This window comes from Poromitra crassiceps, assembly GCF_964638095.1.
Source record: "Poromitra crassiceps genome assembly, chromosome: 6".
Classification (NCBI taxonomy): domain Eukaryota; kingdom Metazoa; phylum Chordata; class Actinopteri; order Beryciformes; family Melamphaidae; genus Poromitra; species Poromitra crassiceps.
Genome location: NC_139627.1, coordinates 59,705,374 through 59,721,473, shown reverse-complemented (window position 1 = coordinate 59,721,473; position 16,100 = coordinate 59,705,374).

Genomic DNA, 16,100 nt, shown 5'->3' with positions numbered 1-16,100 from the left:
TGATAATGTACAGTTGGTAAAGTCGTTCAGCCAAATGGTCTGTTCACCATTCATATCAATGCGCCATAGTTTCAACAGTGGTATCAAGAGAGCTGTTTGAGCTCTATACCCCCGTTAAGGGTTAATATGACAATTTTGGAAGTTGAGAAAAAAATTGAGTCGGTCAAAGTAACTATTTAAATCACCCCTGTGTGCTCAGTTTATCAAAAATAACTCTTATTTACCAATTAGATTTTCGTTTCGGAGATTTCTAACCTCGCGTCACCAGGCTCTTCTCGGCGAGAAAGAGGAGATTTCCCTCTGGGGGCGAGCCCGGCGCGAGCCGGGCCTTTGACAGAGAGAGAGAGAGAGACAACTCTCTCTGCATTTCACCACATACAGCACACGCAGGGCGCTGCTCTCTGTCACTTCCTGAAACTCTTCGTTATTAAATGTTAATATACTTGGCCAATACGTATCTATCATACAAAATAAAGCAAGCGGCCAAACGGTAATGTCTTCATTTAATGTAGAACGCAAAACATTGTTAAACCCGCATTCCTGTGATAAAGTTAGCGTTTGAGTCGGCTTTAAAACGGAGGGTGGTGGAGGTGGGAGGGACTATTTTATTTCGTGGAAGACTGATTTACAGTATGAATAACAGACATTTAGCCATTTCGATTGCTTTATTTATTACACATGGAAATATAAATGACTGGTCTTATTGTTTTGTTGGCAAGTGACCATGGTATAAGCGGGTTAATGCACTTTGAGGTGTACATTATCACTTTTTAAGGGACTTCGCGGAGGCAACCATCCTCGGCTTCGCCTCGGACGGTTCACGCCTCTCGCGTCGTCCCTTAAAAAGTGATAATGTACACCTCGTCGTGCATTAACCCTTACACAATCTCTGCATAAAATGGGAAACTGTCATTGCATTCTTGCCTTTGATTTTGCGTTTGTGATAATGATTTGCGTGCAGATTGAAGTTGCAAAAAACTCAGAACAGCGTCAAGTTGCGTCAATTGCGTCAATTGAATTTTATTGCTCTTATTGGTTTTATTGTTTTATGCTTTTTATTTATATCTTGACCTCTGTACTTTTAACCTCTGTCCCTGTCACTGTTTTAGACACCTGAATCTCCCCACGGGGATAAATAAAGGTTTTCAATCAATCAAGTGAGCCAGAATAAAACTGGAACTTCTGGTTACAGCCTTCACAATAATGGCAATTAAATAAACTAATAGCCTTATTGATGCATGTTGCAAAGTTGTTTTGTGTGTGATCAAATACACAGAACACATAGAAAACATACAACTAAAAGTTAATCTTAACCCGTAGTGAATCGACGGTCCTGTTTCTCCTTTACTTACCCAGTTATATATTGCTGCTTTTATTTTTAAGATAAAAAGGCCTAGCTTCCTGTATTCTGTCTACTTCTAATGGATATATTTAGCTTTATAGGATTAAACTTTAAATTAATTTTCCACACGATAGAGACACAGAAGTCACAAATGGTGATAAACTACTCCAGAAACTACCGTAAATTCCGGACTATAAGCCGCGGCTTTTTTCCCGTTTTTTGGCCTTTTTTGCCCCCTGCGGCTTATATAACGGTGCGGCTTTTCTATGGATTTTTCCAGCAAACGGCCACTCGGGAACCTCCAAAATCTATGGATGTTGGTATGAGGCAGAACGAGAGCAAGACAGACATTATGAGAGCTAGACCCTGATTGGATGATGTTGCAAAAAATGTGCCTCGCGACCTGATTGGAGCACTGTGCCACTACTCTCTCTCAGCCACTACGGTAAAACACCCTCCCTCCCTCCTCCCTCGCTCCGGGGGGAAAAAGGCAGCGATAGAGCCTGAAAGACAGTCTGAATGAAATTGAATGTAACATTCCCAATTCTATGTATTACATTCTAAAAAACTAACAGCAACATTTTGGAAGGCTAAGCCACACAACTAGCTCGTTGTAATCTAACATCATGCTTCAAAAGATGGAGAACTGGCTGTGTTACGACGATGGCGGCGATTGAGCCTGAAAGCCATGTCTGAGACAGTAGCGAGACAGGAACAACAACAGCAGCAGCAGCAAAGGATCATGCACAAACCCGAGACGAAAGGGACTGTCCGTCAGGGCGCGGACGACTGTGTGTCAGCAACTCCCTCCCGACTACCAGGAGAAAATTACAAACTTCGGCGAATTCACACAAAGAAAGATCAAGGAATATTCCATCGGACCGGAGCAGATCATAAATATGGATGAAGTGCCTTTGACGTTCGACCTGCCTCTCACTAGGACTGTTAACAAGAAAGGTGAATCGTCCATCACGTTGAGAACCACAGGTCACGAGAGAACGAATTTCACTTGTGTTCTTGGCTGCACAGCAGCTCCCGCCGATGGTGATTTTTAAGCATCTCACAATGTGTGATTTTGTCTGGGGATTAGTGACCTGACTTTTGTTTTGTTGAAATGTTAATAAATGGGAGCTTCCCCAAACAGCCATCTCTTTCCCGACAATCCCCTCTGTGCACGAAGCCTTACATATGGTAATTAAACATCAAAACACCCGCGGCTTATAGACCGGTGCGGCTTATAGAAGAAAAAAATAGTCACCTTTGAAGGTGCGGCTTATAGACCGGTGCGCCTTATAGTCCGGAATTTACGGTACTCCAGATTTGTCCATTACAGAATAAAAACCCAGTAAAGGCCCATAAAAAATACCTGTTTTCTATATTAGGAAATAAACTAAAAAAAATACTTTCTACAAAGTGCTACTCTAATCCATCAAAATGTCTTAGCTGTCATGGATTGTGTTGCATATTTGCTTTCTGTACTGTGACAAAATGTGATATTGTAAGTCACTTTGGACAAAGCGTCTGCTAAATGACGTAATGTAATGTAATAAACAGAAAATGTGCTATTTTAGTCAATAAATACAATGGTAGCTTGGATAACACATTGCTCTGGTATTGGTGTTGATTTGGACTGGTAGTTTTGTGGTCTCGGTCTCGACTCGACCTCGACCAAAGCGGTCTTGACTACAGCCCTGATGTGCGGCTCCCCGGGGTGTCCCACCTTTGTTCTCCGTCTCCAGATCCTCCACCTTCTTCTTCTGCAGCTGCAGCTCGGCCATGGAGGCGCTCAGATCGTCGTTCTGCTTCTTCACCTCCCTCTCTGTGTTGTTCACTCTGCCTATGAGGGACGTCACTGCAGAGTCTTGAGCTGGAAGCACAGAGACAAAATCACAACAAACGTTTAACTCATTCCCCGCCATTAACGTCATATGATGTCAGGCAATTTGATCATAGGATGATCTTACTGGCTGTTTGAACGAGACGTGTAAGCTTACAGTAGGCCATGTTTACACAACAACGGTCTCTGCATAAAACAGGAAACTGTCGTTGCATTCTTGCCTTTGATTTCACATTTAAAGACAGCGTTTGTGATAACGATTTGCGTGCAGACTGAAGCTGCAAAAAACTCAGAGCCGCGTCAAGTGAGCCAGAATAAAACTGAAACTTCTGGTTACAGCCTTCACAATAATGGCAATTAAATCAACTAATAGCCTTATTGATGCATGTTGCAAAGTTGTTTTTGTGTGTGATCAAATACACAGAACACATAGAAAGCAGACAACTAAAGGTTAATCTAACCCGTAGTGAATCGACGGTCCTGTTTTTTTACTTACTCAGTTATATATCTAACTTCTTTCTCTCTTAAAAAACTACTAACCTAAACTAAACTTGTACCACTGTTCCTTCAAAAGTTGTAGTTGTCATAGACTGTGTTGCATAGTTGATTGCTCTATTGCTGACAAAAATGTGATATTGTAAGTCGCTTTGGATAAAAGCGTCTGCCAAATGACGTAATGTAATGTACCGTAATGTAATGTATATATCGCTGCTTTTATTTTGAAGGTAAAAGGCCTAGCTTCCTGTATTCTGTCTATTTCTAACGTGATTGATTTAGCTTTATAGGATTAAACTTGAAATTAATTTTTTTACATGATAGTGACACACAAGTCACTAGTAGGGCTGTGGCGATTCACTTATCTCCCGATTCGATACTATCATGATTCTTGGGTGCCGATTCGATTTATATTGCGATTCTTAAGTATTGCGATTCTACGATTATTGCGATTCGATATTACGATTTATTGCGATTTTTGTTTCTTTGTTTCTTTTCTTTTTTCAGTTTGTTTGCTTTTTTACTCTAGAACATTGGAAAAGTTGAATCATACGCTTCTAGAGACTGTATATTATATCATGAGTAGGGCTGGGCGATATAGTTAAAAAGTATATCGATATAATATCTTTCATATCAGTCTATATCGATAATTATTGATAATTTGAATTACCCTTAATTAAAAAATGAGAAGAAAAAGGTTGCATTTAGCCACTTTATTTTGAACCACCTTATTTTCAAGGAACACAGGTACTGTAGGTCAAATTTTTAACACACACACATGCTCTGAGTGCAACTGCAAGCATTATGTACAGACATGGTGACGTTTTACTTTGATGACAGCCTAGCGTTGCCAGCCTTCTAAAATAACGTTTGGTAACGTGTATTTCAGGGTTGTATGGTTAACGTTAGGTAAATCAGAGGTGTGGAAAAGCCTGGGTTTTGCGTTGACTTGCTTAACTACAAATATGTCATAGGCTTATGTAGGTCTGGAGGGCGACCGCGCTGGGGACCGCGTGTCGTTTGTTGGACGAGAAAAAAGCCTTGCCTCGCTGAAAATGCGGTACATTTCTCCAGTACAGTTTTATATACGCATCAAGACTCCGCCCAAGCAGAAGACATAAAGTCATATAAGCTGTGTGCTCAATAGATGACACAATGAGTTATTCCTGTCCCCAAAGTACAAGTAAAACATTTCCAACACTTCAACTTTGTCTCTGCTCACAGAAGCGAATTGAGCTGCGGATGCCATTCCGTAAAGTAACGTTGCAGACGTCCGTATTTGTGAAATTGGTGTCTTAACATTAACGTTAATTTCCCGGGCTCTTATTAATAGAACACATGTTAACACGTTACGTTAACACGAATTAAAACTCACCCACATCAAATTATTTGTAACGCCGGGTGAGATCAAATGAGAGGCGTCAGCGGAGGACCAAAATGCGAGACTCATAGCCAGGAATGGGTCTCGCGCTACTTTTGCATGCTAAAATAAAGCTGATAATGTACAATTTGATTCAAGGGGGGGGAAACCCTTTCAGAGTACAACACAAACTGTATATTTTGCTGCAACTCAACAGTGCTGCTTAATCCAGGAGATGTCGGGAGTGGGACTCTCAGCTCTGGATCAAACCATCGCGTCACTAGCAATTCCACCATTGTCAAGGGATATGATTAGCTGTGTGAGTGGGGGCGGGTCATGGGGCGGGTGCACTCAGAGTTTGTCTGTTAAATGATTGGCTGTTTCCGTGTCACTTGTACTAACAAGGTACATGATTGGCTGTATGAGACATGGAGCAGAGGGAAGTGCTCTATAATGTACTGGATGAAAGTGGTAATATTTCATACATAAACAAACAGAAAAAAATTACGCGATTATCGATTCTGGAATAAAAGATCGATTCAAAAAATCGTGACATTAAAAATCGCGATACTTAAGTGAATCGATTTTTCCCCCCACCCCTACAAGTCACAAATGGTGATAAACTGCTCCAGCTTTGTCCATCACAGAATAAAAACCCAGTAACGCCCCATAAAAAAAGACTTGTTTTCTATATTAGGTAATAAACCAAAAATATGCTATTTTAGTCAAATACAATGGTAGCCTTGGATAACACATTGCTCTGGTATTGGTCTTGACTTGGACTGGTAGTTTTGTGGTCTCGGTCTCGACTTGAACTTGACCAATGCAGTTTTGACTACAGCCCTGTTGTGCGGCTCCCCGGGGTGTCCCACCTTTGTTCTCCAGATCCTCCACCTTTTTCTTCTGCAGCTGCAGGTCGGCCTTGGAGGCGCTCAGATCAGCTCTGAGAGCTCCTGTGTCATTGTTCTGCTTCTTCACCTCCCTCTCTGTGTCGCTCACTCTGCCTATGAGAGACGTCACTGCAGAGTCTTGAGCTGGAAACGCAGAGACAAAATCACAAGCGTTTAACTCATTCCCCACCATTAACAGAGCCAGATTAACACCCCCAGGGGCCCCGGGGCACTGAAGCTCCCAGGGGCCCCCCTACCGATCGCCCCCCCCAGAACATTACACTCGGACACAAGAAGGTGGAAAACAAGATAAAAAAAAAAAAAAAATGTCCAAGTAAAATGCTGATTCTAAATATAACTGAATCGCTTTGTTTGACCAAGCAAATCAATTTTTTTACAAGCATTTTATAAAATGTCTATGGAAAAATGAATGGCTGACCAGTCTCCACCAGGGACACTGGAACTGTTTTTAAGTAGGGGGTGCTGCAAGGAAGGGACTGTGAAAAATTAACTTTTTTGGATGTTTGTATGTTTTTTTAGCCATATTTAGAGGAATATCTCATTTTAAATTAACATTAGTATTATACTGTTATTATGTCATTATTCAGTTTCTGAGATTCAGTTTCTGAAATTTTGTACATTTAAATTTTGTACATGTAAAAACATTGTAAATTTTGTACATTTTAAAGTAAAATGCATGAATCTGATGCACTCTGAGAGCAAAATGAAGAGGCTAATCTTCACATTAATATCCTCTTCACTGTGCTGTGGCTTTACAATGATGAAAAAATAATTGTCTAATAAACACAGGTGCAAGCAAAACACTAATGCGGGTTTCCAAATTCCAATCATGGAAGTTTGAAGCCCTCATTAGTGTTTTGCTTGCACCTGTGTTAACCCTGCCTTTTCGACAAAAAAGACCCCATAAGAAGGGTCTACTGTCCCAACTCCCAGGCTATGTAAATAGCCTACAGTAAGCAACACATGTGACTAAAGTGTGTAGGCTACAATAAAACAGAACAGACAGGTTGCTGATATGGGATTCATGGCTTCTGTTCAGATATCAAATGCATGGCATGTTTGTGCCTTCCAACCATAGCATTAAAGTTAGTCAATCTTTTCTAGTAGAACAATGTACTAATAGCTTATACTGAAGTAGAACCATACTATAACTGTAGTAGGCTACATTACTGGTTCATTTGAACAAAACATTAAGAATAAGAGCAGCTTATGGAATTTATAAATGTCCTTTGTAACAGCAGTGTAGAGAAATATCTGAAAATGACATCTCAAAGACAGGATGCTGTTGAGAAATATTTGAGGTGGTCTTCAATTGTGCTAAAACAACATTGGTAAGCTTTGTACAAAGAAGATACTGTTGCATTAATATTGGTATCCTATTTTATGGTTAACTCATTGAGTGCCAGCCACTTTTGGAGAACGGACGCTCCCAGTGCCAGAGTTGTTTCAGAGCGTTTTCAGTGATTTCTCGAGGCCCACAGAATATTGTGTGATATTACTATGTAAACACCGAACACGCAAAAAGAACAAGGAGACTATATTGTATCATCAGCAAAAAAAAGTTTATTGATACCATTTTCCGTTCTTTAGTTATCAGCCGGAGAAGATAGGTCAAAAACAGCAAATACAGGCATTTCTATCTAGAAGCTGAGATATTCAGCCTTTTGTGAAATGCAGCATTTCAAGCACATTCACTGACTCTAGCTAATATTTTCTGATGTAGTGACGTGGTGTAGTTGTGTGCTGCCCTGGGTGCCCCACCCCCCTCTCCCCCCCTCAGCTACAAACTCCACCCCACACTAGTAACACACAGCCTCACGCACCCAGCGTCTATTTTCGGAGTGCTTTTTGTGCGCCGCCTCCCAGGCAGCGCGACAAGGAAATGCCAAGCCGGACTGCAGGGAAAGGGTTGGCACTTTGGCGTCGGGTGCTGCCTTTCTGGCGGCTAATCCTGTGAAGAAACTATGCAGACAGACAGACAGAGGCAGAGGAGCTCAGTTGTGTGCGCGGATTGACTGCTGTTGCCAGGCACCGTCAGTTGCAGCCAGAGCAATCTACATGGCTCTGGGCTGCAGCATGAGCGCTTTCTCTTTGATCAGGGGGCTTTTTCAGGCTATATTTCGGACATTTCTCTAATCTGGAGAGCACTGTCGCCACCTGATGAGTCCGTAAAATAGGTTATACAGCTTCAATAGCTACAATATTTGTACAGGACATACATAAGGCTTTGATCCACGTCCCACCGTCAAAAAAGGCAATTGACGACAATCGTCGTCTTTGGCACTCTACGTTAGTATTCGAATTGACGACAACTGTCGTCATTGGCACTCAATGAGTTAAGTAGCCTATATTTGCACGCTATTGGTATTGTTATTTTTTTTTTTACTGGGAGTAGCCTACTCACGAGTCTCTCAGGCTGCAGTAGTGTCGTTAAGTTAAGTTAACAAGCAGCTGGGTGCCAGCCGTGGCTCTCTCTCCCTCCCCCGCTCTCATGTCTCGTCTCTCTCTTTCCCTCTGTGCACTCACTTTCATGTCACCACCTTTAGGACGTTTTACACTACAACAGACACCAGCAACAGAGGCAGAAACACTGAAATTATTTAGTCTTATATTTTATTATCTTATTATTATAAACCAAACCTAAAGAATAACATGCTTTGCTCATAGTCTTCAACTAAACCCTAAATATCGCAGTATAAAACATATAAAACAAATTTTAATCATATAAAACACATTTTAATCGTATATATATATATATTTTTAATTGACATTACATTTCCAATACAAAACAGCAGAGGGTGCCGCAGCACCACAAGCACCCCCACTTCCCGCGCCCCTGGTCACCACTTGCCCACAGGCATCCAATGAGACTAAATCATCAGACTTAATCTTCTTGGAAACAAATTTTATTTTGTCCTGATTGGTCTTAGATTTGTGTCATAGTTCTGTGGAGCCCAACATGAGCCCAATTTTTTCTTTTTCTTTTTTTTTAGGGCCCCTTCACACCGAGGGCCCCTGGGCACCTGCCCAGGTTGCCCTATGGTTAATCCGGCCTTGACCATTAACATCATATGATGTCAATCCCTGTCAGGCAATTTGATTATGGGATGATCTTCCTGGCTGTTTGAACGAGACGTGCAAGCTTAGGCCTGGTTTACACAACAACAATCTCTGCATAAAACAGGAAACTGTCATTGCATTCTTGCCTTTGATTTTGCGTTTGTGATAATGATTTGCGTGCAGACTGAAGTTTAAAAAAACTCAGAACAGCATCGAGTGAGCCAGAATAAAACTGAAACTTCTGGTTACAGCCTTCACAATAATGGCAATTAAACAAACTAATAGCCTTATTGATGCATGTTGCAAAGTTGTTTTTTTGTGTGATCCCAAATACACAGAACACATAGAAAACAGACAACTAAAAGTTAATCTTAACCCGTAGTGAATCAACGGTCCTGTTTCTTTTTTACTTACCCAGTTATATTGCTGCTTTTATTTTTAAGATAAAAAGGCCTAGCTTCCTGTATTCTGTCTACTTCTAATGGATATATTTAGCTTTATAGGATTAAACTTTAAATGAATTTTCCACACAATAGTGACACAGAAGTCACGAATGGTGATAAACTACTCCAGCTTTGTCCATCACAGAATAAAAACCCAGTAAAGCCCCATAAAAAATACCTGTTTTCTATATTAGGTAATAAACTAAAAAAAACTACTTTCTACAAAGTGCTACTCTAACCCATCAAAATGTCTTAGCTGTCATGGATTGTGTTGCATATTTGCTTTCTGTACTGTGACAAAATGTGATATTGTAAGTCACTTTGGACAAAGCGTCTGCTAAATGATGTAATGTAATGTAATAAACAGAAAATGTGCTATTTTAGTCAATAAATACAATGGTAGCTTGGATAACACATTGCTCTGGTATTGGTCTTGATTTGGACTGGTAATTTTGCGGTCTCGGTTTCGACTTGAACTTGACCAAAGCGGTTTTGACTACAGCCCTGATATGCGGCTCCCCGGGGTGTCCCACCTTTGTTCTCCGTCTCCAGATCTTCCACCTTCTTCTTCTGCAGCTGCAGCTCGGCCTTGGAGGCGCTCAGATCGTCGTTCTGCTTCTTCACCTCCCTCTCTGTGTCGTTCACTCTGCCTATGAGGGACGTCACTGCAGAGTCTTGAGCTGGAAGCACAGAGACAAATCACAACAAACGTTTAACTCATTTCCTGCCATTAACGTGATATGATGTCAATCCCTGTCAGGCAATTTGATTATGGGATGATCTTCCTGGCTGTTTGAACGAGACGTGCAAGCTTAGGCCTGGTTTACACAACAACAATCTCTGCATAAAACGGGAAACTGTCATTGCATTCTTGCCTTTGATTTCGCGTTTGTGATAATGATTTGCGTGCAGATTGAAGTTGCAAAAAACTCAGAACAGCATCAATTGCGTCAATTGAATTTTATTGCTCTTGTTGGTTTTATTGTTTTATGCTTTTTATTTATATCTTGACCTCTGTACTTTTAACCTCTGTCCCTGTCGCTGTTTTAGACACCTGAATCTCCCCACGGGGATAAATAAAGGTTTTCAATCAATCAATCAAGTGAGCCAGAATAAAACTGAAACTTCTGGTTACAGCCTTCACAATAATGGCAATTAAATAAACTAATAGCCTTATTGATGCATGTTGCAAAGTTGTTTTTGTGTGATCCCAAATACACAGAACACAAAGAACTAAAAGTTAATCTTAACCCGTAGTGAATCGACGGTCCTGTTTCTCTTTTACTTACCCAGTTATATATTGCTGCTTTTATTTTTAAGATAAAAAGGCCTAGCTTCCTGTATTCTGTCTACTTAGCTTTATAGGATTAAACTTTAAATGAATTTTCCACACGATAGAGACACAGAATTTGATCATAGTATGATCTTACTGGCTGTTTGAACGAGACGTGTAAGCTTACAGTAGGCCATGTTTACACAACAACGGTCTCTGCATAAAACAGGAAACTGTCATTGCATTCTTGCCTTTGATTTCGCGTTTATAGACAGCGTTTGTGATAACGATTTGCGTGCAGACTGAAGCTGCAAAAAACTCAGAGCCGTGTCAAGTGAGCCAGAATAAAACTGAAACTTCTGGTTACAGTCTTCACAATAATGGCAATTAAATAAACTTATAGCCTTATTGATGCATGTTGCAAAGTTGTTTTTGTGTGTGATCAAATACACAGAACACATAGAAAGCAGACAACTAAAAGTTAATCTTAACCCGTAGTGAATCGACAGTCCTGTTTTATTTTTACTTACCCAGTTATATATTGCTGCTTTTATTTTGAATGTAAAAGGCCTAGCTTCCTGTATTCTGTCTATTTCTAACGTGATTGATTTAGCTTTATAGGATTAAACTTTAAATTAATTTTTTACATGATAGTGACACACAAGTCACAAATGGTGATAAACTGCTCCAGCTTTGTCCATCACAGAATAAAAACCCAGTAACGCCCCATAAAAAAAGACTTGTTTTCTATATTAGGTAATAAACCAAAAATATGCTATTTTAGTCAAATACAATGGTAGCCTTGGATAACACATTCCTCTGGTATTGGTCTTGATTTGGACTGGTAGTTTTGTGGTCTCGGTCTCGACTCGAACTTGACCAATGCAGTTTTGACTACAGCCCTGTTGTGCGGCTCCCCGGGGTGTCCCACCTTTGTTCTCCAGATCCTCCACCTTTTTCTTCTGCAGCTGCAGGTCGGCCTTGGAGGCGCTCAGATCATCTCTGAGAGCTCCTGTGTCATAGTTCTGCTTCTTCACCTCCCTCTCTGTGTCGCTCACTCTGCCTATGAGGGACGTCACTGCAGAGTCTTGAGCTGGAAGCACAGAGACAAAATCACAACAAACATTTAACTCATTTCCCGGAATTAACGTCATATGACGTCAATCCGTGTTTTCACCGCCATGCGATAGACCTCATTAAGCTACTTCACTCCTAAAGTTGTCCAGAAGCCAGGGTTATTGTCCCACAAAACCAGCAAGCAGAGAAAAGCAACAATCTCCCTTCAGGAAGAAAGCTCCATAAAACATAAACCTTTCTATGACTGGTTTTTGAACTTGTCTTGGTTTGTATCTCTTTTTGGCCGGTGTGTGCGCATGCGCCACGGTGGCCTGTCATCTCCACTCGTCCATACAATTTGCGTGCCCGACCTGGGGACCGACCTGGGGCCCATCCTGGTCTGGTCGTCCCACTGGTCACCGCTGTACGGCGCTGTACTCCGCATTCAAGTTGTTGCCACGGTAAGTGTGCCCACTGAGTGTGTCCACTGAGCTTCTTTTCCACAGCTCCAGCTTCTTCAGTTTTCCAGTTGTTTGCAATGACGACAGAGCGTGTATAGAGAAAGTGACGACAGAGCGTGTATAGAGAAAGTTGGGAGCGTTAGAGAAAGTTGTGCCAAGGCAGCGCTGGCGTCCCACAGCTGAGCTAACGTTGTTTTCAATCTGCTTAATTCATTGCATATTGCGGGCGGACCAGCGTGTTAACTTGTTAGCTGGTAGCTATCAAGCTAGCTCCAGCTAGGGTTGCCAACCGTCCCTTAAAATACGGAATTGTCCCGTATTTGTAAACAAAAAGACGTGTTCCGTATTGAACTGATACGGGACACGCTTTGTCCCGTATTGAAGAAACAATGCAGTGCAAAGAGTGACAGGCTATTTGTATTGAGTGAGAAATGCAGCTGGTCTGCTCCTCAGCCTGTGTGGTGTCATGTTACGTCCAACTACCCTAGAATGCTTCTCATTGATTGTTGTGAGTCACGATGAGAAGCACCGTCAGCGTTGCTAGATTCAACTAAACTGACGACAGCACATTGAGTAAGCTATAGCCTACATTGTATCTATACATAGTAACATGCCATTTTGTTGTGTTCAGAAGATTTAATCTGAAATCTAAAATGTTTTTGCACTAATGATTTAATCTTTCATAATACCAGGTTTGTTCTATTCAAAAGAATATGTAACGTTGCTGTTTGCACTGTTAAAAGAAAATTGAATGAGTATGCAAAGTTGCATTACCCGGTAGGCTATATCAAAATACCGTTTGCACTACTATTTATTGTTTGTTTTTTAAATACAGCTGTTTTAGCCTATTAAGAATAAGAAACTTCCGTTTTGTGACGCCCAAATAAAATTCTTGAATTTTGAAAAGTGATTCTGATTCTGATTCTGATAATCTAGGAATAGGCTAGATGCAAAAATGCAAAAACGGATCAAATTCAGGTTTGCTTGTCTTAATAATAATGGGTAAATGGTTGAAGTTGAAGCAATTGCAGTTATGTGATTGTTAATAAGTCCACACTACTGACTGCCCCCCGGACCGTTCCTTATTTCCATTTCAAGAAGTTGGCAACCCTAGCTCCAGCTGCTGAGCTAACGTTGTTTTCAATCTGCATAATTGCATATTGCGGGCAGACCAGCGTTCTTCCAGCATTTACTTTCTGTCTGCTCCTTGTGCCCGGCTAGCAGGGTAAGTCCAACGTGCCAGAAAACCACAAAATAAACAATGATGCTGATGATGCTGATAAGAATTTAATTATATTAGGGATATATGATTCAGTTTCAGTTGTTCTAGCCTCATAGTCTCGTAGCCTATATGGGCGACTGAAGTTTATTTATCCACCTTTTTTTAGATAACAGCACGATGTGAGAAAACTGCCTCAGAAATTAGTTTATCCATTTTTCTGACCAGTGACCACTACAGCACTGCTCCACAGAAAATAAAGAGCTGCATGACGTTTATAATTGATGAACGGCAGGTTAATTTAACACAAGACAAGTAGCCTAATGTTAAACTTCCTTTTTTTAGGCTACATTTTCCCCTCCAGATAACATCCAATTCTGCAATCATCCTATGAGAAACATGATATGTGCATGCTTTACCACACCGGCCATATGCTAGGTTTCGACCTAGCCTTGTTTTATTCTTGATTGTTCTATATTCATGTTTTCTCATGTGTATTATTGTAAAATGGGATACAGATAGCGTCATTCCCTTTTCTGTTTGCCTTCCAGCCGAGACCTCAAGACCACAATGGAAATAAGTTTAACGACTTCATTGTCATATCCTGATGAATTATTTTATACTGTATGCTTGTTGGTGTATTTTATTTTTTAATTTGTCAAAGAAATTCAATCAATCAATCAACATTTCCAGCCTGGTGCCTCAAAGTGGTGCAACGAGCTCTTTTCTCCAGGCTCAACGTGTTGTCACACGGACCCGCTACAGTCACTCATATCCTGTCCATTCATATACAGTCAATGGTTGCAGCTTGTGAGCTTCACAGGCAGCCCGCTTAATCACACCTCAGTACTGTCACACACCACTACAGACAGGGTCGGCACTAGTCCGACACCCCATGAGTCCCACACCTCACGAGTCCCACACCTCACGAGTGCCACACCTCACGAGTCCCACACCTCATGAGTCCCACACCTCACGAGTCCCACACCCCACGAGTCCCACACCTCACGAGTCCCACACCTCACGAGTGCCACACCCCATGAGTCCCACACCTCACGAGTCCCACACCTCACGAGTCCCACACCTCACGAGTCCGACACCTCACGAGTCCCACACCTCACGAGTCCGACACCTCACAAGTCCCACACCTCACGAGTCCGACACCTCACGAGTCCCACACCTCACGAGTCCGACACCTCACGAGTCCCACACCTCACGAGTCCCACACCTCACGAGTCCGACACCTCACGAGTCCCACACCTCACGAGTCCGACACCTCACGAGTCCGAAAAATGACGCATTGGACAGACATCTCATTAGTCCGACAGCTCGTTAACCCGACAACGAAAATCTCACTAATCCGACCCCTAGTTGATTTCGGTTGTTCGTATGGAGAGACTCAGGTTGCTGAGGACCAACTCACTTAGGAAGTTCTCGGCTATTTGGGACCCGTTCCTGGCCTACTTTGACAAGATTAGAACTGACGAATAACTGGCCCAGCTGATTTCTCATGGACTCCTTGCACGGGATTTTATGTACAGCATTTCTTACAAGCATTTAAGCACCTTATGCGGCTGGTAGCACCATATTGTAATGTTGGTGTGTTTTTTGTTTTTTGTGTCCGTGTTTGTTTTGCCTTTGTTCTGAAAATTGAAAATACAATATTGTAAAGAAAAAATAACTGCTGCTGGTTTGAGTGGGAAGATGAAGAGGAATGGGATCGGTGTTGACGCTGTTAAGAGGTTACTAGAGGTGGATGTATCTGAAGCAAAGGTAGATGAAATACTGAGGGATGCATTTAAGCAAACTCAGACAATTGTGTCTGGGTAAGAAGAGGGAGAATATTCTCTAACTGTGAGAGGCAGCAATGTGCCGCAAGGCATCCAGTCTGCCGGAAAGCCACAAGAAGAAGAAGAGGAAGAAGAAGCCTTCAATTTGAGACACAGTGTACTCGAGGAAGACCGAGAGTTAGGAACCAGACGATGGCTTCCGCCCCTGGGCTGACATCTTTATACGGAGGACCCCTTCATGAAGGTGAAGGCGCTCAGGGGGGATGAGGAGCGGAGGAACATGAGACAAGGTGCAACAGCCACGATTGAGAAGGTGTGAGAAACTGGAAACTTGAAAGAAGAAGAAGAACCAGGTCTAGATTCAGAACATCTTATCTGTGAGAGGCAGCAATGTGCCGCAAGGCATCCAGTCTGCCGGAAAGCCATTAGAAAAAGAAGAAGTAGGGAGAAGAGGACAGAAGAAGGGTGAGTTAAGGGGGAAATGTAGTTTCTCCAGTCTCCACCCTAGAAATCGAGCGTGTGAGATTTCTATTAAGATAAAAAAACAACAAAATAATGTATGGGTTTTGAGATAAACTATGTTATAATAGTTTCTCAAGCCAGTTAATGCAGTCGTTTTTCAGTAGCAGTACTGCACACAGTACTAGGTGTAAGTAAGTACTCGCTGTGTCACACATCATCCCCGCGTCCCACCTGCGTTTTTCCTCTCCAGATCCTCCAACTTCTTCTTCTGCAGCTCATTGTTGGAGGCGTTCAGCTGGGATCTGAGAGCTGCTGTCTCCTTCCTCTGCTCCTCCACCTCCCTCTCGTTGTCGCTCACTCTGTCTCTGAGGGACGACACTGCAGCGTCTTG